The sequence below is a fragment of the Phascolarctos cinereus genome, unplaced genomic scaffold (assembly GCF_003287225.1).
Source record: "Phascolarctos cinereus isolate Bilbo 61053 unplaced genomic scaffold, phaCin_HiC Scaffold_9;HRSCAF=440, whole genome shotgun sequence".
NCBI lineage: Eukaryota > Metazoa > Chordata > Mammalia > Diprotodontia > Phascolarctidae > Phascolarctos > Phascolarctos cinereus.
Window position 1 is genome coordinate 196,225,608 of NW_027556402.1, and position 23,165 is coordinate 196,248,772.

Here is a 23,165-nt window from a genome sequence, read left to right on the forward strand (position 1 = left end):
TTTAAGTGAGAGCAAAACCACAGAGTGGCTTGTGAGGATTAGGTTAGTAACATACCTCTGGTATAAACTGTCACAGAATCTGAGTTGGAAACTACCTCAGAGATCACTTCTAGGCCAGGGGAAGTGAGAATCCCCTATACAGTATCTTCAACAGGAAATCACTCAGCCTCCACTTAAAAGCCTTCAGTGAAGAACCAGCTACTATAATCTGAAGCAGACTATTCCTCTTATGGATAGCTCTGAGAATTAGGAAGTCATCTATAATGTTAAAGCCACATGTATCAAAGTGTATGACTTCTACCTACTACCCAGTACTACTACTACTACTTCTACCCAGTTAAACAAAAATGTCTTAGGCCTACAAGGACTTTAATCTAATCACTTATTTATCAACTGGTAAAAGAATGAACAGAACAGTCTGAAACTCAAAACTTGATACTACTACTACTACTACTTCTACCCAGTTAAACAAAAATGTCTTAGGCCTACAAGGACTTTAATCTAATCACTTATTTATCAACTGGTAAAAGAATGAACAGAACAGTCTGAAACTCAAAACTTGATAGTTTAGAATTATATTATTATGCATTTAACACAAATAAGTTCTTGAGATGTTATTTCAGACCTACAGAAATCAAAACGCCCCATGATACTCTCACATATATCAAAGTGCCTAGATTCTATTCCACAAAAATATTTTTACTCTACTCCTCTTCATAACCAGTCTAAATTAGGAAGAAATCACTGTTTGATAATGTCATGGTGATTAACCATTTAGAAAAACGCTCTCTCAAAAAGCAGTAAAGATGACCGCTGGATAACAAAAAATTAGGAAGAAGACCAGGAAAACACTGATGAGCTGATTGGAGAAATCAGAGATGACAAATCCCAATCATGATAACTTTTAGAGATATTTGTTTGAACACATTATAGAAAACATAATTAATCACTACCCCTTGATCTAAACAAGCAATCTAAAACAGGACCTAGGAAATAGTATTAGGAAACTTGGGAATATAGTCATTTGTTAGTCTAGTACTCACTAGAAAAGAAGTTGAAATATCCCCTCACAAAATATTAATTATCCCTTATTGCTAGAGACAACTCAGTATTAGTGTTACTATTAGTCTTGGTTTCATTAAATTTAAATTCAACACACACATATCTTAAGCATCTAATATATGGTCACTCAGCATATTGTCAGAAAGGCACTGAATTTGGAATCAAGAGACCTGCACTCCTATCGGCTGGTTTCTACAAAAACTAGCTCAGTGACCCCATGGGCAAATCATATAATTGCTGAGCCTGTTTCCTCATCTACAAAATGGAGACAATACTTGCATTCCCTACCTCATAGCGTAGTCCAATAAGCACTTAAGAAAAACTCATTAACTGGTAGTTGTGGGGAAAGAACTTTATTAACCTTAAAGCACCACATAAATGTTGTTTATTATTCTTATTTGCCTACCACTTCTAAGCAGAGTTCTGTGCTTAGCTTACCTCTATCTCCCCTTTTCCACTGCTGATGTAATTCAGAAATCCAAGAGGATGAATGTCAGGCAGACATGAGAAAAGGCTTTCTCTACAAGATGCTGTGTACAGCCTAATAATGCACTTAAGTTGGGAAGAATGAAACTCCACTGTCACCCCTAGAGCCCATGTGCTTCAAATGAGCAAGTAACTGCATGCCTGTATCAATATTTATGACAGACACCTCTGCAGCCCATCTCTCTAAGATTAAGAACTCATATCAAGCAGGATCTCAGAGCCAGCTACTTTTTTTAAGTGTGGAAAGGAAGTGCTGAACATGGCATATGTAAATCTAGCATGTTTACTTGAAGAAGCAGAGATCAGGTTTACTGATATAATTTTTTAATGCGGTACACTTTGAGACGTCTAATCTAGAAAAAAGAAAATCCATAGTCAAATGTATACAGATATGCAATCTTTAATTTTCAAAAGGACCTGTAGCTGGAAAATTAGGCAAGAACAAAGTTTATGACTTGTCATTTAATATTTATTGGATATAAACAATATATTAGGCATTGTACAAAACAAATGGTTTCTGCCTTCTAGGAGTTTACATTCTGTAGTGACACAGCACATATTGTATATACTGTATATACATGACATATGTTGTATACTATATATTTATATATATATATATATATATATATATATAACATGTATGATATATACACAGTGTATATATAGTAAACTGCATGTAACTAAAACCACATAATGTTATTTGTCACTTATGGTTAGCTTAATTTTGTGCTGTTTTATATTGTGTCTTCTCCTTCAACACCTCTACTTTGATATGCTACACACATATTGAGGAGATGAGACCCTTTAAACTATCCACTTAGTATGTGAAGGCTCCCTGGTGAAGTTTTAAAAGGTCTTTAATAATGGAAGGAAAGAACAAGGCAAAAGAGAAACAGGACATAACTCTAGGCACTTATGTGTGTGAATGCCACAGCGTAGACAGTAGAATAAGACCAAGTTAATTAGTCATGAAAAGCTCTATTTTAATAAAGGAAAGAAAATAGATAAAATAGATAAGTTCAGCAAGTGGTGAATGTAGGCATCAGCTGACTAACAGAAAGTTTTAACATGAAGAGTAAGGAAGACCCGGGTTGAAAATTAGTCATGTTGTGAATAGAGCACCAGCTCTGGAGTCAGGAAGATCTGAGTTCAAATGCAACCTCAGACACATAACACTCACTAGCTGTGGGACTCTGGGCAAGTCACTTAACCCCAGCTGCCTCACCAAAAAATAAAAAATAGAAAGAAAAAAAGAAAATTAGTCATCCCACCTTTATGTGTCTTTCCTCCCCAAATCTCCCATGGTTTTCCTCATTTTCCTTCAAAATCTCTTTATGTCCCTTCCCCTTCATTCCTCCTAGAACACTGTCATGCCCTTCTAGATTACTATAACGATCTCTAGTCTGAGTCCCTGATTGCAGCCTCTCCCCATCTCCACTGCATCCTTCCTGCACTGGTTATTGGAATAATCCTCCTTAAACTCCACTTTCATGCTACTGCCCTGCTACAAAGCCTTGAATGGCTCTGACTGTCTACCTAAACAAAGCTCAACCCTTCTCTCTGGCTTTCAGGAGCCTCCACTGCTGGCCCCTTCCTGTCTATCCCATTTTATTTCACACTACTCTGCTCCACATAATTTCTGCCCAAGGCAGCAGTTTTCCTATTCCATAAGCATGTTTAACTCGTTCCTATCTCTGTGTCTTTGCTCAGGCTGTTTTGGCCTGAAATGGCCACCGCCACTTCTTTCTACCCTCTATCCATTCCAATTACCCTCTATCCATTCCAATTACACCAATGTCACGCAAGTCCACTTCATCTATTTCCTCTTCCATAAAATCTTTCCTATTTCAGTCTTCATTGAAAATCCCTTTCCCTTAACTCTTATGAAAATTACAAATCATACTACTCTCTGGCATTAATTGATATGTTTGTTTTGCACTTTTTGATACTTGTTTCAGGTATGTTCCTCTCATCTCCACAACTAGGGTCTAAATTTCTGGAGGGCAGGTTATACTTTTTTAGTGGCCCCCACTGTGTCTACTGGAGTACATGGCAGGCAATCTACTAACACTTGGCTGACTGACGAGAAGGTTTATTTAGGGAGCTATGAGATTTTTCTGCAAATATGCTATCAATATGTCTGGAAAGTAGAATGTAGCTTTTTAGAAAGATCAGAAGAACTATAAGAGGAGGCAGGGAGAATGACAAGAAGTTAATTTATAGTGTGACAGGCCCTAGAAGTAACAGCTGCAAGAGCACTAGATTTGGCATCAGCGAGTACTTAAGAGAAAGTTCTAAGTCTGGCTTTACTACTACCTGTCTAACCTTAGAGAAATTACTTCACCTCTCTGGGTCTCAGTTTCCTCATGTGCAAAAAAGAAACAGTTGTACCTGATGACCTTTTAAAGTCCTAACAATGCTCAATGAGTTCATGAGCCTATGAATACGATCTCTTCGAATCTTCATAAATCTAACCACTGAATGAGGGAAGAAAAAAATTCCAGTTCTCAGCCAGCAACTGATTTCTTTAGTTATAAGCAGCTAACAGGTAAGAACAGGACAAGAATAGTATGGCCACTATAAAAGTTAGCATCAATAGTCTAATACACCTCTAACTGTAATAAGACTTAGAAACAGAGAAATTCTGGGTCACTGCCCTTCAGCTTACAATAAAATGCAAGACTCATGGAGTCTAGAAAGGGAATAACCCTGAAGAGAAACAAAGGGGATAACTACGGTAGTTGTTTCTTCACTAAGAATATATAAGTCTGTGTTTATGCCTCACACAAAAAATGCCCTAATAGCTGTTAATGAAAATAACTAATCTTTCCATTGTTTGCATTCACAAACAACACAAAGTTTAAATGACTTATATATCTTGAACAGGCACTGCATATGGGCAATGATGTAGGCCCAGAATTTAATAAATGGAAAGTAGCTGGATCACATTTGGGCAACTACTCCCTAAATGAGAAACACTTAATGATCCCAAGCTTGTCACAGTCACGAACTCAATCTTTTTAACCCAAATATTCTTCTGGTGATGTTATATGGGTAACATCATGATCTTGTTAGAATCAAAATTACAAGTGTTCCAAAGGAGAGAGGGAATAAACATTTATAAAACAACTACTATGTGCCATTCACAATGTTAAGCATTTTTACAAATATTATCTCAGCTGAGTCTCACAAGAACCTTATGAGGTAGACGCTATTATCCCCATTTCACAGTGACTTGCCTAAGTTCACACAGCTAGTAAGTGCCTGAGGCTGGATTCGAACTTAGAGCTTTCCAATTCTAGGCCCATCCCTCTACCCACTGCACCACCAGCTGTCTCCAAAGGACAATGAACATCAGACATATTACCACTGGTGATCTGTGCCCAAAAAGTGGCACAAAAGATATCAGACCCACATGTGACCAGAAAAAAGAGGTAAGCCAGTCATGCCGAGAATGAGGGATAATACACGGCCAAACCAAAGGTTCCACAATTATCCACTGGTATCCAGTGGATTAGACAGAGCCTCTATGGAGGATATGAAAGAACACAAACAAGAACCACCTGAAATGAGGCAGAATGAATAGTTTTGTAAACAGCAATAGTCAAAAAAGGAGCCACATCAATGAAATCAAAATTCCATTAAAATACTGAAGCAAACACTGCTATTAAATTCTCCATATTTGTTAAGTCAAATCATATCCCACTGGAAGCCCACGGATTTAGGTTGACTCTGTTTAGGATTCCTAGGTAGTACAGAGGCTCAAGGGGGAACTTTTACTCCCTTCCATATACATATGGTATTAGATACCATCTACTTTCAAGAATCTAGAGATGCTAATGAGCAAAAATGTGTGCATTGCCTTTCAAGCAACTAACTCTAAAATGAGGGGGCTGGATTAGCTTTCCAATCTTAAAATGCTATGCTCTTCTGATCCTTTGACGTCCATTTTATTCTCTCCTTTTTTTTTAAACTACCAACATCACAAGGCCCAGAGCTATTTCATTTTCTTTTTTTTTAGGTCTACATAGAGAAATGACTATTCTTTGAAACATGGAAGACTAAATAAACAAACCTATGTCAATTTCTCCCTCTTCCTAGCTGCATAAAGAACCCTGGAGTTGGTATCAAAAGAGGAGTTCAGATGCTAGTTTGACACTCCCTAGCGATCATGGTGAAAGTCACTTTACCTCTGGGTCTCAGTTTTTCTCATTTGTAAAATAGGGATAACCATAATTATATTACCCACTTCACAGGATTACTAAGAAAGTAGTAAAAATGTGAAATGCTACAGAACTACAGGAAATTTTAGTTTGGTACAAATTTCTATTTTTGGACATTTATATATGCACAAGATATGACTATAAAGTGAGGAAACTAATTCTTATGAGGCTTACAGAATCCCATCACATTACTTTAGTTATACCTCATAATAATTACAGCTCATTTCTATAATGCTTCAAGGTTTTTAACTAATAGCTGATATTAATATAGCATTTCATAGGCTACAAAGTGTTTTGTAACCATTATTTCATTTGAGCCTCACATCAGCAGTGTGAGGTGGTATAGCTATTATAGTCATTTTATAAATACGGAAACTAAGGCATAGGGAGTATAACTTGTCCAATATCAATTAAATCAGAATCAAAAATCAAGTCCAAGTCTTGTGATAAAAAGTTCTGTGCCCTCTCTGCTCCATCTCAGAAAGACATTGTCACAAGAGCCCTAGGGAGGAGGAGGCAGTACAACACCCATTTTACAGAAGTGAAAACTGAGGTCCATAGAGATTTTCATTCATATATAAATGCACATATACCTACATATATCCATTTCAAATAATGCATGTATCCATTTCAAAAAGAGAGCTAACTAGCTTAAATGGCTGATATTTTATTTGAACTGTTACATTTGATCTGATACAGTCCACGTGTAAAAGATACTAATGATCTATCAACACGGTATCCTGTGATGTTTTCCTATAAATATGCAGAGACCTGAAGTGTTCTACCCAAATAAACACATTACAGAATTGTGGAAAAAGCAAAGGATCAGAGTTTTTGAGCTGGAAGAGATGTTATAGAATATTTCATCTAACTTCTCCATTTTACAGGAGAGGACTGAGGCCCTAAAGAGATGGACTTTATCCAAGGTCACACAGGTAGTATCACAAATCACCAGTCAGCCCAGTAATAACAATTACACATATTATTTATTTGGCATACTGCTGACTTGGCCAATTAAAAAAATATTTGAGACACAGCTATTCAATCTGACACTTAGAATAACTACCCCAGTGCTTCATCACAAAGATGACAAGATATTGGGGCAAAAAGTACTCCTTTCACTCCAATTTTATACAGGCTTATCTTCTATTAGCATCTTGTATTATCAGTTAACTAGCAGAAACTTCAGAATGATGATGTCCCAGAAACTACACAAGGTAAATATGAAGATGTGCGCTTTGGAGTCACCTATTATAAAAGATCAAACTCAGAGAAGTAAAGCATGATTTTTTTTTTCTGTTTTTCTTAAGACAAAACTTTAAAACACGAAAAAAATATATAAAAGGAAAAGTGCACCCACACCTTTCCAACCAATTTGAGTTTTGCCAAATCCTCAAAATCCTGAGATGATAGTTTCTCCCAAGCTCACCCTACAGAATAATTTTCTTTGATGGGCCACATTCTCCAGAACAGACCTCAGCTTCTAATCAAGGGCAGGGCTGTTGACAAACAGCAGTGTATTTCCAGACACATCAATAGCCCTTTGGTTGTAATCTGAGAACCACAGATGCAATCCACAATGATGGTGGTAGAACTGGATGAGGCTTCTATTCATTAATGCAGAAAAGTGACTGTTCAGAAACCAGAGGAATTATTCCAATTATTTCTTCAGCAAAGTCAAGAGCATTAGTGTTAGAGTAAAATGAATGCTGACAGAAATTTTACAAACTCCAAATACGAATGTGAAAACTAAAAGCCTTCTTAGCTGCATTTCTAGCTAACAGATGTCACCTATGTGAGTAACTTAATAAGGTCATAAATTATATGCTATTCTTTTCTTCATTCTGCCTTTTAATTTTTACTACATTTAATTGGCTCTATGTTTAAGGGGAAAGCTTTATACAGGCAATTTGATAATCAAGCAATTCTCAAAGTGGGATCTGAAACCCCCAGAAATCTCTGAGACCCTTTCAGGGAGTCTGCAACGTCAAAAGTACTAATAATACTAATTAACACAAAACTCAAAGTACTAAGACGTTTTAATTTCTAATGTGGTAAATACTGATACATTTAACCCATACAAACAAAAGCTCTTTTGGGGGTCAGGGGTGTTCCTCAAAAGTTTTTAGGAATGTAAAAGAGTTCTGAAATCTGAACATTTGAGAAGCCTTGCAATAAAGCCAAAAGTAAAGCATCATCAAAGGACAATAATATGACCAGTATACTAACAGCCACTAAGGTCATCAAAGAGAATACCTTTTATGTCACTTACCAAAAAAGGCTATTACAAAAATTTAAGCTCCCAAAACTCTGGGGTAGAGTTCTCCCAGCAAACAAAACTCTGGGGTAGAGTTCTCCCAGCAAACAACGCAGCCAATTTGTTAAACTCCAATTTGAAAATCAACAGAATATCTGCTAATTATAGCAACATTCAACTGCCTTTTGCAAGCTGAAAAGTCAGGGAGCTTGAATGGAAAACCTGCTTTAGAATTCAGGCACACTATATACTGTATGCACCTGGCTGCTGCTACACATTAGCGACAGCTCACTAAAGTCATCCCCACACAAACTGATGACAGTGTTTGAAATTATGAAGAAAAACCCAGATGACGCAAAGCTAAATTTTAAATTTCTTCCCTTCTGTTCACCTAGTTCTAAAATTCAACTTCAATTCTGTTCACAAGCTCCATCCTGAAATCCAGCTTAGGTGTGCCCCACTCAACTTCAGACCTTTCTTCCCAATCACACCTTGAATAATAAAATCCAGACATCTCTAGGGGTCCTCTACCTCAACTTCAGGGTTCACTTCAAGAAGTCTCCTTCCTTCTCCAGATTTCTGCCCCAAAGTCCTTTCATCTCTCTCCTTAAAGCCTCAAAGAAATCCTCCAAGTCCACACTCACCACTAGCCTCAATCAAAGGACCCCACTACTTCCTTCAACTCAAAAAAGACTGCTCAGTTCTGCTTTCTCATCTCTGAAGTAAGGGACTTGGGTGGTTAATCTTTCTTTAAGGTTCTTTCCAATTCTAAATTGACGATCCTATGATTTTCCACTCCCCCCATTCCTTTCTTCAAACCTCCTTCCTGAATCTAACTTGCCACACCTCTCCCCATTACAAGCCATCCTTTACCTTCCGAGGGGTCCATTTCTGCCCTATCACTGCCTTTCCCACCTCCAACGCTACCAGTTAGCTACTTCAAGAGAAGTTTATCATTGTGTTTGTCTCTCTTCCCAACTCTAGTACTGCAAACCAGGTACCAAAGTTTCAAAACAGAAGTTTATAATTGTAGAATACACTTCAGAAGCAGCAATATGGTATAGTGGATAGAGCACTGAGGAGTCAGTAAGCCTGGATTCTACTCTGGGTTCTTCCACTAACTAATCTAGCTTCGAAGTCATTTAACATCTCTAGACTTCAGTTTCCTAATCTGTAAACTCCTCAAATTTGGCCAGCATTTTCTTATGAGGAGTTTGTATTAACTGAAAGTAAACTGGCTTTGGACTCAGGTAGCCTGTGTTAAATCTCAGCTGGACCATTTACTTAATCTCCAAGATTTCTTCCAACTCTTAATTTGTGATCCAATTCAAAATTTCTATGGCTCTGAAGGGAGAGAAGAATAAAAATTGGATTTAAATTATTCCCTGGAATCCAGCCCCTCCACCTCACCCACCCCTAGTCACCCAGAGACTCAGAAAAAAAAAATCTCTTAGGTCATTCTGGCCTTATTTACTATTAGCACTTATTAGTGATAAAACTAAGATCCACCCTCTCAGCTGTCAGTCACCTTGGAGACCAGCTATACTGAGGCCCCTACCAAAAGGCAGCAGAGATCTGTCAAGGAAATAGCAAGAGATGTTTAATTGGTATATGATTTTGGCCTAGGAGTTTGGCTCCTAGTTTGAAAACAAAAGAAAATAAAAGAAAAATAAAATGACAATTCCCAACGGCCTTAAAATGCCCCCTTCAAGTATCACCGGGAGAAGAAACCACGGAAGAGGAGGGGAGGAGAGAAAAGAGTTTATCCTTCCTTTGTGAGTCCTTCCCCCATTTAGGATCCCCCCCCAAGAAAGTGGGGGGATGTAAGAGGGAAGAGAGTTTACTCGATCTTTGTAAAGCCCACCCGGTGTAAGACCCCCAGGGAAAGGGGGTGGGGAAGTATTCTGACCAGTCTTCTTTCTCCAAAACTGACCGGGGTAGCAAGGAAACAAGCGCTCTCACCCACTCCTAACTTGGGGGTTCAGGAAAGGGAGCGAATCGGGGAGCAGGGAGTAAAACCAATCATAACTGCATCCAATTGTCCAAGTTTCGTTGGTTTCAATGGGCTAGTGGATGAGGACAATCCACGGGAGGAGTTGGAGTGGGGAGACAGACGACTGCTAAACAGAGAGATGCCGGAACCGGGGCAACCAGCAGCAGGGAAGGGGATGAGGGAATGGAAGTGGGGAAAACACTAGAAGTGGGAGGAACAAGGAGAATCAGTGGAGAAGGAAGGGGGGAACAGAAGGGGGAGGAGAAGGCAGGAAGCTACGGCAGGGATGGATGTAGGGAGAAGAGAGGGCTTGGGGACCACGGAGGTGGAGGGATGAGGGGAGCTACAGCAGTGAGGGGACCTAGGAGGAGGTGCTTCGAGGGTAAAGAGGAGCGACAAGGACAGAACAGGGGTAACTCGAATGTTATGGAGGCGATGACCAAAGAGGGGGTGGCTGGAGGGTAACAGTAGTGATAATGACCAAAGACGGGGTGGCGGGAGGGTAACAGTAGTGACGGGGACCGAAGAGGGGGTGACTCTAAGATAATGGGAGTGAAAGGGACCGAAGAGGAGATAACTGGGACCAAGGAGGAGGTGCCTGGAGAATGACGGGGACCAAAGAGGGGGTGACGAGATAACGGGGGAAGGGTCGCAGAGGAGGGAAAGACCCAGGGAGAGGGAGCAGGAGGAGGACGAGCGCCCCGCCCGTGGGGACAAGAGGTGCCGAGGAGGGGTGGGGGCGCGGGCAGCGGGATCCGGAGGGAGCCGAACGGGAGAGAAACAAAGTGAGAACAAGGGTCCTTGCGCCGCCATGTCCCGGCTCCCCGCGGCCCGCGCACCCCTCTTCCCGGACAGGGCCGGGCGGGCCCCCGGCTCCGCCGCCGCCCCCCGCCGGCTCCCCGGGGCCCTCCGCTCTTCCCGCCCCGGCTCCGCCGCTGCCGCCGCCGCCACACCTACCCCCGGCTCCGCTCTCCCCGGGCCGCTCAGTTCCCGCGGCCGCGCGCGCGCCTCCGCCGGCCCCGCCCCCAGCCCCTCCCCCTCCTCCCTCCCGGGAGGCGGTGGCAGCGTCCTTACACACCGCGCCCCCGCCCGCGCGCGCCAAGCCCTTGGCTCCAGGGCGGGAGGCGGGACTTCCTTTGGCGCGCGGCCGCCGCTGGGGGCGAGAGCGGTTAGGCTGCCCTGGGGACCGAGGACAAGGCCCGGCGCTCAGGGGACGGGCAGAGAAGCTGACGGTAAAGAGGGGCGGGGGAGGATTTCGGTTCCTGCTCTAGTAGGAGCCCCGGGCCCGGCCCCCGACGTTCGTATCGGTTATTTCAGCATCTGACCAAGCTTCTGATCCTCCCTTCAGTCCGGCCGCACTGACCGGGCCGCTGGACACCCGCGACGCCCCCTTATCTCCTGTCCCCGTGCCTTTGCCCTGGCCGTCCCCCCTTCCCGGCAGATCTCCCTCCCAGGGTCCACCCACGGGGCTTTCTCGACCCGCCGGATCCCCAGCAAAGTTACTTTGCATATAATTTGTAACAAGAGCTGGTATTCCCCATCCTGCAGCACCCAAGGTTTGCAAAGCGCTTTCCGCTTTTAACTCAGTTGAGCCCTTCAGCAACCTGGGAGGGAGGTGCCGCTGTTATCCCCATTTTACAGATAAGGCAACTGAAGCTTGACTTACCGAGAATTACATACTTAGGATTCAGACTGAGGTATCCGGAACCCTAGGTCCAGCACGCCATCCACCACCCACACGGATGTGCCTGGCAGAGACTAAAAGCTCTTTGAGGGCAAGCACTGTTGCGTTTCTCTCTTTGGGTCCCACCGTGCCTGGCACCTTATAGTAGGAGAGAAATAAATGCTTTCTTGTTTCAGAATAATAAAAAGTATTAGGGAGGAAGCAGTGCAATGGAAAGAGCACACTTGTCTCTGGACTCAGAGGATTTGTGTTTAAATCTGAAAACGACTGCCTTTGGGACCTTCGAAGAGTCAGAACCTTCCCTAGGCCTCGATTTCCCTCTGTGTAAAATAAGGAGGTTGGAGGAGATAGCCTTTTGGTCCTTGTATGTGTAATGGACAGGGTGCAGGTTTTGGAGTCAGATGAGCTAGGTTTGAATCCCATGACCTTGGGTAAATCACTTTGTGCCTCAGTTTCCTTTTCTGAAATTGAGGGATTGGACTAGACCTCTAAGGTCACTTCAAACTCTATGAACCTATGAGTTATAAAAGGTAGAATGGGGTGGTAGTAATAGCTTAGAGTGATAAAACATTTTAAGATTTACAAAACATTTTGCACATATTATTCCAGTTGAACCTCACAACAGCCCTCTAAAACAGGTGATATTATTATGCCGTTTTTACAGAGTAAGAGAGTGAGATCTGCCTAGGATTACTCAGGTATTAATTGTGAAAGGCAGAATTAGAACCTAGATCTCCAGGGTCAGCTAGATGGTGCAGTGGATAGATCACAGGCCCTGAAGTCAGCAGGACCTGAGTTCAAATCCAGCCTCAGACCAAACATTTGACACTTAATAGCTGTGTGACCCTGGGCAAGTCACTTAACCCCAATTGCCTAAAAAAAAAAAAAAGAACCTAGATCTCCAGCTGAACCCTGCCATGCTGGCCTTAGAAGGTAGAGAGCATATAGAGTGCTGAACCTGAAGGTCAGGAAGACCTAAGTCCAAATCTAACCTCTCCCTTTGGTATCTTTATGAGCAAGCCCAAGTTATTTAATTTCTCTAAGATTCAGAAGTCAGAAGACACTTAAAAGTTATCTGGGAAGTTGTAGTCCATAAGGAGGCAGTCAAGTAGTTATTAAATGCCTACTATGTGCCAGGCACTATGCTAAGCAGCATCCTGAGCCATCTCCAGTCTTCTTGACCTTTGTCTTGCCACTGGACTTTCATGACAGTGGAAGAGAGAATGAGGTGAAAACTTCACCTCAGCTCGGCCTCACTTGTATCCAGTTCACCACAAGTCAAGACTGGTGATGTCACTGGTCCTTCTCAAGAATGAAGGGTGAACAAACAGCATCCAACAGGAAGACAACATGAGAACAACTATGTACCAACAAGATATATACAGAATAAGATACCCAGCCGGAGGAGCTGGTAGTTACGTGATGGCTTCTTCGGCATCTCGTAACAAGAAGAGCTCTGGTACTCTTGGGAGTAGAAGAGGAGGAGCTTTTGTCACTTCTTTTGGCTGACAGCCTTAGAAAAATGCACACCTCATATGCAGGCACCAACTATACAGTAAGACCAACTTTCCACTGCAAACACACAGTCACAAAATTATAAAAGAAAGTTTTTTGAAGAAAAGAGAGCCGTGAATGAACAAAAATTAGTCTCCAAAATGTAAGTCCCCAGGGTCACTGTCCAAATAGGATGTCACCTTTTGGTGAAGGTGCCTCCCGAAACAAGTCATATCTGAGAATAATTAGGGGGAGCAGGTAGGCAGTAGACAGCGGAGGTGGAAGGATATTTTGTTTCTCTAGCCTCCATCTTTTTTTAGTTTATTCTGAACTTAAGAAATAAAACAAGCATTTCCATAACATAGTAAAGTAGAAAAAGAAATGATTGTACATGAAACTGCAAATTCATTATGTACAACTTGCTATTCCATCTCTCCTCCATCTTAAGTGGCTTCTGCTCTGGTGTCCACACAATTTCTCCAAAAAGTAAAAGCAGTTCTTCAGGCTTTCCTAACCTTTCTATGGGCAGCTAGTGTAGAGTGACAGGCCTGGAGACAGGAAGACTCATCTTCCTGGGTTCAAATCTGGCCTCAGACACTTACTGGCTCTGTAACACTGGTCAACTCACTTAACCCCGGTTGCCTCAGTTTCCTCATCAGTAAAATGAGCTGGAGAAGGAAATCTTTCTGTTGCCTCTCTTACAACATAAGGGACAAAAGTTTTAAGAATCCTCTTTTCCTCTACAGGTGCGTACTTCCATGTAGATTCTTCCCTTTCACTTCCAGCAGTTACCCACTCAACCCAAACCATGCATGTCCCTGAGCAAGAAGACCATTATTCTCCCCAGTCATTCAAATAACAAAGAAAAGAATGAAAATCTCTAGGACCTGCTAAATGTCTTTGCATCCCTAACACCTAACACACTGGCTAGGACACATGATTTGTTACATTATAGAGTCTCAGTCTTATGCTATATCGGTATCCACTGAAGGAAGTGTTTAACCTGGAGAAGAGGATCTAAGGCTGACGGGATAGCTGTGTTTAGCTTTGAAGGACTGTTGCTGGGCAGAGTCATTATGCTTGTTTAATTAGCCCTAGAGGACAGAACTAGGAGCACTGAATGGAAACTACAAAGAGACAGATTTGGCCTTATTGTAAGGAGAACTTAAAAGGGAGAGTTGTCCTTAGATGGGGTGAACTGACTCAGGAGGTAGTGGATTCCCTTTCAGGGGAGGCCTTTAAGCAGAGGCCAGAGGAGCTCTCGTCCTAACAGGTTGAAGAAGGGATTCTTATTCAGGTGTGAACTCTGTGGCTCCTGAGGGTTCTTCTAAAACTGAATTGTTGGATTGATATTTATATATTTATGCAGCACTGTGATGTTTGCAACATGTCTACTATAAGATAGGCATTTTGTACTTCAGTTCTCAGTGATCTGTGATTTCCTGAGCATGGGTTGTTCTTTCTAGCTCTTCACGGCTTCTGCAGATTACATCCCCTTTTCATCTCAGTAGATGGTCTTAGAAAGTTCCTATGGCTGAAAAATTAATCCCTTGGACTCCTTGCTCTATGCTAATCTTCTCTCTATTTAAGTGTCATTCCAGAAGAGGCAATCTTGAACTCAAACAGCCACTATTCCTTTCAGGTGGTAGCCTCCAAGGGGGGGCCATCTCCACTTGTCCTGATCTATATCTTGCCACTGGACCCAAATAGCTCTGGAGGAGAAAGTAAAGCTGGTAACCTTGCCCAGCCCTCCCTCACATAAATCCAATTCACTTGCAAGTCATGGCATCATCTTCCTGATGTCATGGTCCTCTTCAAGCACAAAGGACAAACAACAACCTCCAATGGTATGGCATAGGATGATGGGGGTAAATGATAAAGGGGTCCCCACCCTAGCCCTGTGCAACATGGGAACAAGGCCATGTATAATTCTAGTTTCAGAAAGATCCTAAGAAATAATTTCACACATTTCTGTAATGACTTGTCTTCTGTGTAATGTATTATATTACTGTAATGCTAATTATAATCATCATTACCTCACAATAACCTTGTCATATAAGGTAGTACAATCTTCATTTTACACGTGAGGAAACTAAACCACAGAAAGGTTAAGTGTCTTACCTAATATCAAATAGCAAGGGGCAGAGCAGGGTTGTGAACCAGGTTCTATTAACCCCCATATCCTATACTCTTTCTGTGTCTTCTCTCTCTCCCCCCTGATCTAAATTAAGGTGTAATTTTTCTAAATTTTGATCCAATTAAAAAAAAAATGATGGAGGACACTGCCTCCCTTTCTTCTTGACATATCCTATAACCAGCTTACACCTACAGGGGTGTGAGTATTTAGTGATGAGATCCCCTTTCAAAGTAGCCTTTTGATTCAGACACAGTTACTCCAAAAACTATTCAGTAATAGTTTTTATTATTTTCAGGAAACGTTTTTAATTATCCATTAGGCTAGAATCCTTTCTTTCACTTAGCATAAAATACTAACAGACAAAACTATAATACAAGAATCCTGACCATTAGAACCCTGACATTTTCTCATTTACACAAAAAGAAACAGTATTGAGCTACATACAAATTGGCTATAATCTTATGAACTAAAGAGTAAATCAATGTAACAAGTCCACATACTAATAACATTTGAGGTTCTTGAAGTGTATGTGCTAAATTATTATATTTCTTCATACTTCTTCACAACATGAAATATTAAAGTACAATCTTTTAACTCTCCTAACTTTTGGCAATATGTATCATTATCTTACACTTGCAAGTGTTATTTTATACCTAAGATGCCTCGAGCGCCCGTGTCCACAGCTGTGTTTAAATGCGGTCAAGTGTGAAAAGAAAGGCAAGCGGGCCAGGTGGGTAGCAAGTAAAGAACAAGCTCCATTTATTAGTCTGAGGGCTAGGGTTTTTATACCTCACTCGTGGGAACAGCACCCAGAGTAGCAAAGGCAAAGTATCAACAATTATTTTTCTCATAGGAACAGTAACCAGGGGAGTCCTCCCTTGAACCGTTTCCTTGCCTCCTGTGATCTTCAGGGTCCTTCTGTTCTCAAGAGAGACAGAGCAAAGGGGGGGGGGGGTTTGGAGAGCCCACGTTCCTGACTTAAGTAGCCATTGGACAAAGGAAATCAACAAGTAAAACCTGACTGGCCTGAATCCTCTGACTTGTCAGTGCTGGCCCTCAACACTAAGAGAAATACTTTATAGCACTGAGAAGGTAAAATATGATATATTGATAGTCCACATATAGGGTGATTAATGTAGTATGTAGGCACTATGAGAAATTGAGGATGTTAGCTAAATAGCATCTCTGGATTTTCTCTTATTGTCCCTGTTCTTTAATATCTCATTTGACTGAATTCTAAGCATCACCTCCATTTCTAAAATTCTATGATTCCTGCATCCTGTCTTATTCTGTCATTTCCTAAACTACTCTATTTCCTATCCAGTCATCAAGTTAGTTTCTACATTCTCTTCTTACTGTAAAGGTGAAGAGATGGGAGACAGTGTCTCATTGTGGCTGATAAGCAGCCAGGTCAGCATGCCCAGGCTGAAGAGAGGGTCGTAAACTTGGATGTTAAAAATCCAGGTTGATTGGTGAGCTGAGAGATGGAAAATATGAGTCTCTTTAGACAACTCTACCAGGAAGGTACACTTTGATAAGGATAGTATCAAGGAGTGCTAGGACTCAAATGAATTCAAGCTGGCAAGAAAAGCCAAAAAGGGTTAGGGGAGGGCTGTCTTTGTTTTAAACTAAATGGGGGGGGGGGAGAAGGTGACCAGAAAAGGAATAGGACCACCAGTACTTGAGGGTACATGGGGTTATGGTAACTGATGGCAAAAAGACAAAACTGCTCAATTCTTATTATGCCTCTAATGTCTTTGCCAAGAAGAATGATCTTTGAACTGAAAAGAACAAAACAAATATGAATACTAGAGAGTTTATATCCAAGACAAGTAAGGTGATGATAAGGGAGCCCCTAACTGCCCTTGATGAGTTTATCAGGCCAAGATGAACTTTACCTCCTAACGTGAATAACTGGCAGATGTAATTGGAGAGCTACTATCTGATTGTGGGCAAATCACAGTGAAGGACAAGAAAGGAAATGAAGGATTGTTGTTCTTCAGTCACTGTTGTTGTTCAGTGACTGTCTGTGACACCATTTGTGGTTTTCTTGGCAAAGATATGGAAGTGGTTTGCTGTTTCCTTCTCCAACTCATTTTACAGATAAGGAAACTGAGGCAAACAGGGTTAAGTGACTTGCCCAGAGTCACCCAGCTAGTAAACGTCTGAAGCCAGATTTGAACTCTGGTGTTTCAGACTCCAAGCGCAGTGCTCTATCTCCCTACTTGTCCCAATGAAGGATTAGAAAAGGGAAAGTGTTATCTTAATTTATTTTAAAAAGGGGAAGATAATAAAGTCCGCAAATTATATACCAGTGAGCTTGAGTTTAATGTCTGGCAAAATTCTAGAGCTTATTGTAATGGTGTGGGGAGAGTTTCACAATCAGTCTATGAGCTTTTATCTGGGAGTTTGGAAGTTTGATTGGCTGCTTTGGCTTCACTCACTACTAACTAGGAGAAGGGCTTCAGTGACTGTGGCTGCCTACAAGACTTGTTTAGCTAAGACTCTTGGGAATTCATACTTTGTCAGTCAACAAACAGTCAGTAAGCATTTATTAAGCATTTACTCTTTGCCAACTATTGTGCTAAGGACTAGAAATATAAAGAAAAGCAAAAACATAGTTCCTGCCCTCAAGTAGCTAATATTCTAACAGGGGAAACAATGTGCAAAAATTTTGCATACGAGATATATACAGTGTAAATGAAAGATAATCTCAGAGGAAAGGCACTGGGGGAGGGATTAAGTATTGTATTGAGGGAGGACTGGGAAGGTGCTCCTGTAGAAGGTGGAATTTGAGCTAAATCTTGAGGGAATCCAAGAAGTAGAGGCGAAGAGGGAAAGCATTTCACTCACCCAGAGGATGACATGGAGGGTGTCCAGAAAAAAAGACTCGAAGTTGAGAGATAAAGTCATTAGTGGGAAGAACTGCTAGAATGCCAGTGTCTGACTAAATGGAAAGGAGTGAAGTATAAGGAAAAGACAGGAAAGAGCCAGATTGTAAACAGCTTCAGATGTCCGACAGAAAGATTTCTGTTTGACCCTGGGGGCAACAATGAGCCACTTGAAGTTTTGTGGAGTTTTTTTTTTTTTTGGAAGGGGGTGGGGGGAAAAGAGAGAGAACATGGTCAGACCTGTACTTTAGGAAAGTCATCTTGGCTGCTGAGAGGAGGATAATTTGGAGTAGGGAGAGATTTGAGACAGGGAGACCAACCAGATGGGCCAGGTATGGTGATGAAGGCCTGAGTGGAGATTATGGCCATGTTGCTGAGGTGTTTTGCACAGTCATCTTGAAAGAATATACAGATTCAGACCACCTCCAGCACAAGAAAAGGTATTTATTGAGGATTACACTCTCAACTAGTGGGCTAGGTTCCTTAAAGGAACCAGCAGCTTAGGAAAGCAAGACAGGGATTTTTATAGAGGATAAAATGCAATTATGTCATTACAGAATATATGAATATTAAAATACATATGGGATTTATTGATATTGGCATGCAGTTACCCAGAATGCATGCAGAAAAGACCATGGGTAGGGGTGAGGGTGGGTATTAGTGTATGATAATGATATTATAATAAGCCTCTCTACATCATAAGTTCACTTAAGGACAGTTCTTTATTATTACTGTGTAGGTACCCACTTAGGCTGTGATTTAGTGGTCAGATATCCTGCTCAGTATCCTGTTGGTGCTGCTTTCTTATTGGCTGGCTATTGTAGTCCTGTCTGAAACTAGATGGATGGGCTCCCCTGCTGTTCTAGTGAGGCAGATGAGAAAGTTGAAATATTGGGGCTTCGAGCAGTGACTAGAGTCCATCAATGTGATTAGACAGTAGGGGACTTAGATGAAGAAAGACTGTGACTTGTCAGAGGAGCCAGTCCTCTGTGCTAGTATATAAGACTTGATAAACTGCTTTTGCCTCTTCCCTAAGATGCTTAGGGATAGAGAGGAAGGACACCTGGGCTAAGACCAAAGCCTAGACTTCCTCCTCCTGAATGTGCTAGAAAGCAACACAATACAATTTCTGCAATTTTTTCCTTCCTCAACTAGCTTGCTGATTTATAGATGAGCTCTGGGTGGTGTGTGGTTAAGTCTCCTCAGCCTATCCAAAACAAATGATTGGCAAGCATTTAAATGAGTAATATGTGCCAGACTGTTCTAGGTACTAGGAATAAAAAGAGGTGAAACAATCCCTTCCCTCAGGGAGCTTACATTATAATGGGAGAAATAACATGTACATATATAGGTATATACAGAGCATATACAAGGTAACTTTGTGGCGAAAGGCACAGCTGCTGAGAGGGGAGGAAAGAACAGGAAAGGCCTCATTTAGAAGGTAGCACTTGAGCTGAGGTTTAAAGGAGAGTAATGTTACTTCCTTTTTTGATGAGATTACTAAACTGTCAGACCAGAGGAATACCAAAGATATGCCTTAAATTTTAGAACATTTGACAAGGTATTTTGTGGGAACAGACTAAATTAGGATAAACTGGAACAACTGAACTAAATAACCCAATCTTCAATAAAGCCCAAAATATAAATTATTTAGGAAGGAATCATTTGACAAAAATTTCTGGGAAAAAATTGAAAATAACTTGGCAAAAATTAGACTTAGACCAACATCCTATACCACTTGCCACAATGAGCTCAATGGATAGGTATACGATAGATATTAAAGGTTGTGCCATTTTTAAAATCGAAGGAAATCATATCAGGCACCTTTCACAACTATACCTAGGGAATGAATTCTTAACCAAATAAGAGATAAAGGTAATCACAAAGAATAAAATAGACAATGTCTGTGGTGCTATTTTTGTGGAAAAGGTGGAGAGATTTGAACTAGCAAATAGTACAGTTGGGTGAATTCAGAACTGGTCAAATGGCTGAACCCAAATAGTTGTCATTAATGGTTCATGTTAACATTTAAGGATATGACTACACAAATGATCACACCAGGCTTGTGTGTGGCTCTGTGCTATGTAACATTTTTATTAGTGATTTAGATAAATATATAGATGCTCATTAATTTTATAAATGACAAAAAGCCAGACGACAGGATTCAAAAATATTTTGATAGACAAGTACATTGTACTGAATCTAATACAATGAAATTCCATGGGAATGAATATATAAAGTCTTATGCATAGGTTCAGAAAATCAAATTCGAAAGTATAACACACGAGAGACATAATTGGGTTTTAGTATACTTCAAGCTCATTATGTGTCAACAATGTGAGAAAAAGCTAAGAAAAGTAATTCAGTCTGCTACATTAAGAGAAGTATGTATATGTCTTCCAGAAATAAGAAGGTAATAGTCCCATTATACTCTACCGAGTTAGACCATATCCTGAGTATTTTGCACAATTCTAACAGCCACACTTTAAGGACACTGATAAGCAGAATAGTGTATAGAAAAAGGCAGCCAGGCTGATGGAGGTCCTAAAGTTTTTCCAAATGAGTGTATATTCTGAATCAATGTTACTCTTGGCTGCCATAGTCTCCGCTTGGCAAGGAGTTTGAGTGTTTGCTAGCCAAGGCAGTTTTTAAGCTCTTATGGCCTACTTGGTATGATGATTAATTTATATCAGGTAAATTCTCATAGGAAACAGTGGGGGTCTATGTTGATAGCTATTCTTTTATCCATTTCCTATTTTCAGAAACTTATTTACATAAGTCAAGTTGAAGCCATTTTAATGGCACACCATATCTTCTCATTTTATGTTCAAGGTATTGTATTAGGTATTGAAATAGAAAATCAGTTTCTTAAAAACACCTTGTAAACTTATTTTTGTGAATTGTTAACACGTTTCCTTAATCTCCATCTCCCCTTCTGTTCTTGTCATTTCTCTTCACAATCCTTTTATTATTCTCTATACCATTTCCTCCTCTCTATGGGTTACTTCCACTATACTTCCACTTAAAGATATTGCCAATTTCAGTAACAGCAAATAGGTTCTTAGTGAAACCAATGGACCCAGAGTTCTAGGGGAATTCAAAGCTCCCTTCTAATGTTTGGGTAATAAGATAACAATCCTCTCCCCCTTCTAGAGACTGTAGGTGTAGGTATAGGTATGAGGACTACTAGGAAATGTCTTTGTTCTAATTGCCTGGAAATAGGTAATTCTCTCAACACTTAATGGTGTTTCCTAACATCATGAATCTGGATTCCTAGATCTGCCCTTTCCCTTTCCTATCCTCTCTTACTACCTCTTTCCCTCTCCTTCATACACTCATATGGGGAAGAAAGAAAAGAATAACCAGACCAGGCCAGCATGTATGTCTGGAGTAGAGGTGTCTTATTGTCAGCAGACAGCAAGCTGCCAGCAAAGTTCCCCAGTGCAGCCTGAACCAGTTTGGAATGTAATTGGAAATGTTAAACAAAATAAAAATATAGTACAACGTAGATAATGTTAATTTGAGGTTTTCTAAGTCATTATGTGCCAACAGGGATCCTTTTTTATTTTATCACTGGTCTGAAAAATCAACATTTAAAGCCAACAACAGATACCTGTGGTCCAGTAACATTGATATGGAACTTAAAAATACATAGTGGGATATTAGAGGAAAGCATGGAGTGAGTAGAGTGAAGGTTTACTGAGAATGGGGGTGTCTATTCCTGTCAGTTGAAAGAATCAGATTCTTGGAGTTAATTAGGTTATTAAAGTACTACTGTTTTACATTCTCTTCACCAAATCTTGACACCTTTTATTAACACCAACCCAGGTAGACCTATTTCCCTTCAGAAACCAGGCCAAACCTAGAGATAGAAAAACAATTAAAAAACTTCTAACTTTTGAACCCCAGCAGGACTTTTGATACAACCTGAATGAAAAGCTCCTGACACAGATACTCAAGGCAACTTTGGGCTTCCCCACACCATATTAGGCTTGGCCATTTTAAAATATTTACACATATCCATAACATGGGAACTGAAAGGATGTAAAATTTTTAAGCCTTTATGAATAAACCAGCAGATATGCCTCAAGCTGTATTTGACTGCATGAAGGAATTTTAGAACTTCTTCTACGTATGCTAGTTAATCTCCTTTTAACAATATTTTCCCCACAAGGAGAAATCTAAATTTATAGAATTGTGGTCAAATGATATATGTATAAATTTGGCCTTCCTGAAAATGACTGTTTTATAGGAAATACCTTCCATGTTCTAAATACAGGTTTAATTTAGACAGAAAATCTTTCCTCTCATTCACTAGAAATATCGTAAGATTCAGTAAAGCACTATATTCCTCCCAAGAAACCTTTAAACCATTTTATATACACAGGGAAACACTGGCTCAGAGATCTAGCTGATGGATAATGTGGTTACTATGTGAGGACTCAGTACCGCAGGACTCTTAAACTACAAGTTAAAAATCAGCTACAAAAGGAAATAGCAAATAATCAGCCTTTAGAAGACTTGTTTAAAATTCTTGTGTTGATTTCTACTGAGGAGGATCATCAAAGAGGGGACCTATTGGAGATGTATCACAAAGTTCTTTGGCAATAAGGGATTAATTACAAGACCTCCACCATCAGATTCTGTGGTATGGTCTCAAAGAAGTAAGGACTGCCATCAACTATTCCAAATCATATCAACATTGTATAGTGGAAAGAACACTCAACTGAAGGTCAAGAGTCTTGGCTTGGCACCAGCTATGTAACCTTGAACCCGTCACTATCTGGGCCCCAGTTTTCTCATCTCTAAAATGATATTTTTGGACCAGGGGATCTTTAGATCCCTTTAAATTCAATGAATAAATAATTGCTAGTTCTCCATAATTCAATTTAACAACTTTTATTAAACATCTACTAAACCTAGCACAGTGTTGTACTA

At 40.6% G+C, this 23,165-nt stretch overlaps 1 protein-coding gene and 1 long non-coding RNA gene across 6 annotated transcripts in view; one reads left to right on the forward strand and one right to left on the reverse strand.

Annotated features, from left to right (window-relative positions):
- Positions 1-11,044, reverse strand: part of RGS12 (regulator of G protein signaling 12) — a 244,785-nt gene extending 233,741 nt beyond the window's left edge. For all 3 annotated transcript variants that reach the window (XM_078148696.1, XM_020992154.2, XM_078148697.1), the window contains exon 1: positions 10,979-11,044. The gene's annotated coding sequence lies outside the window, so the exon portion shown is untranslated. The remainder of the gene's footprint in view (positions 1-10,978) is intronic.
- A 76-nt stretch (positions 11,045-11,120) lies between these two features.
- The window catches only part of LOC144455495 (uncharacterized), a 126,941-nt gene continuing 114,896 nt past the window's right edge, over positions 11,121-23,165 (forward strand). For all 3 annotated transcript variants that reach the window (XR_013484203.1, XR_013484204.1, XR_013484202.1), the window contains exon 1: positions 11,121-11,253. This is a non-coding gene — a long non-coding RNA (uncharacterized LOC144455495). The remainder of the gene's footprint in view (positions 11,254-23,165) is intronic.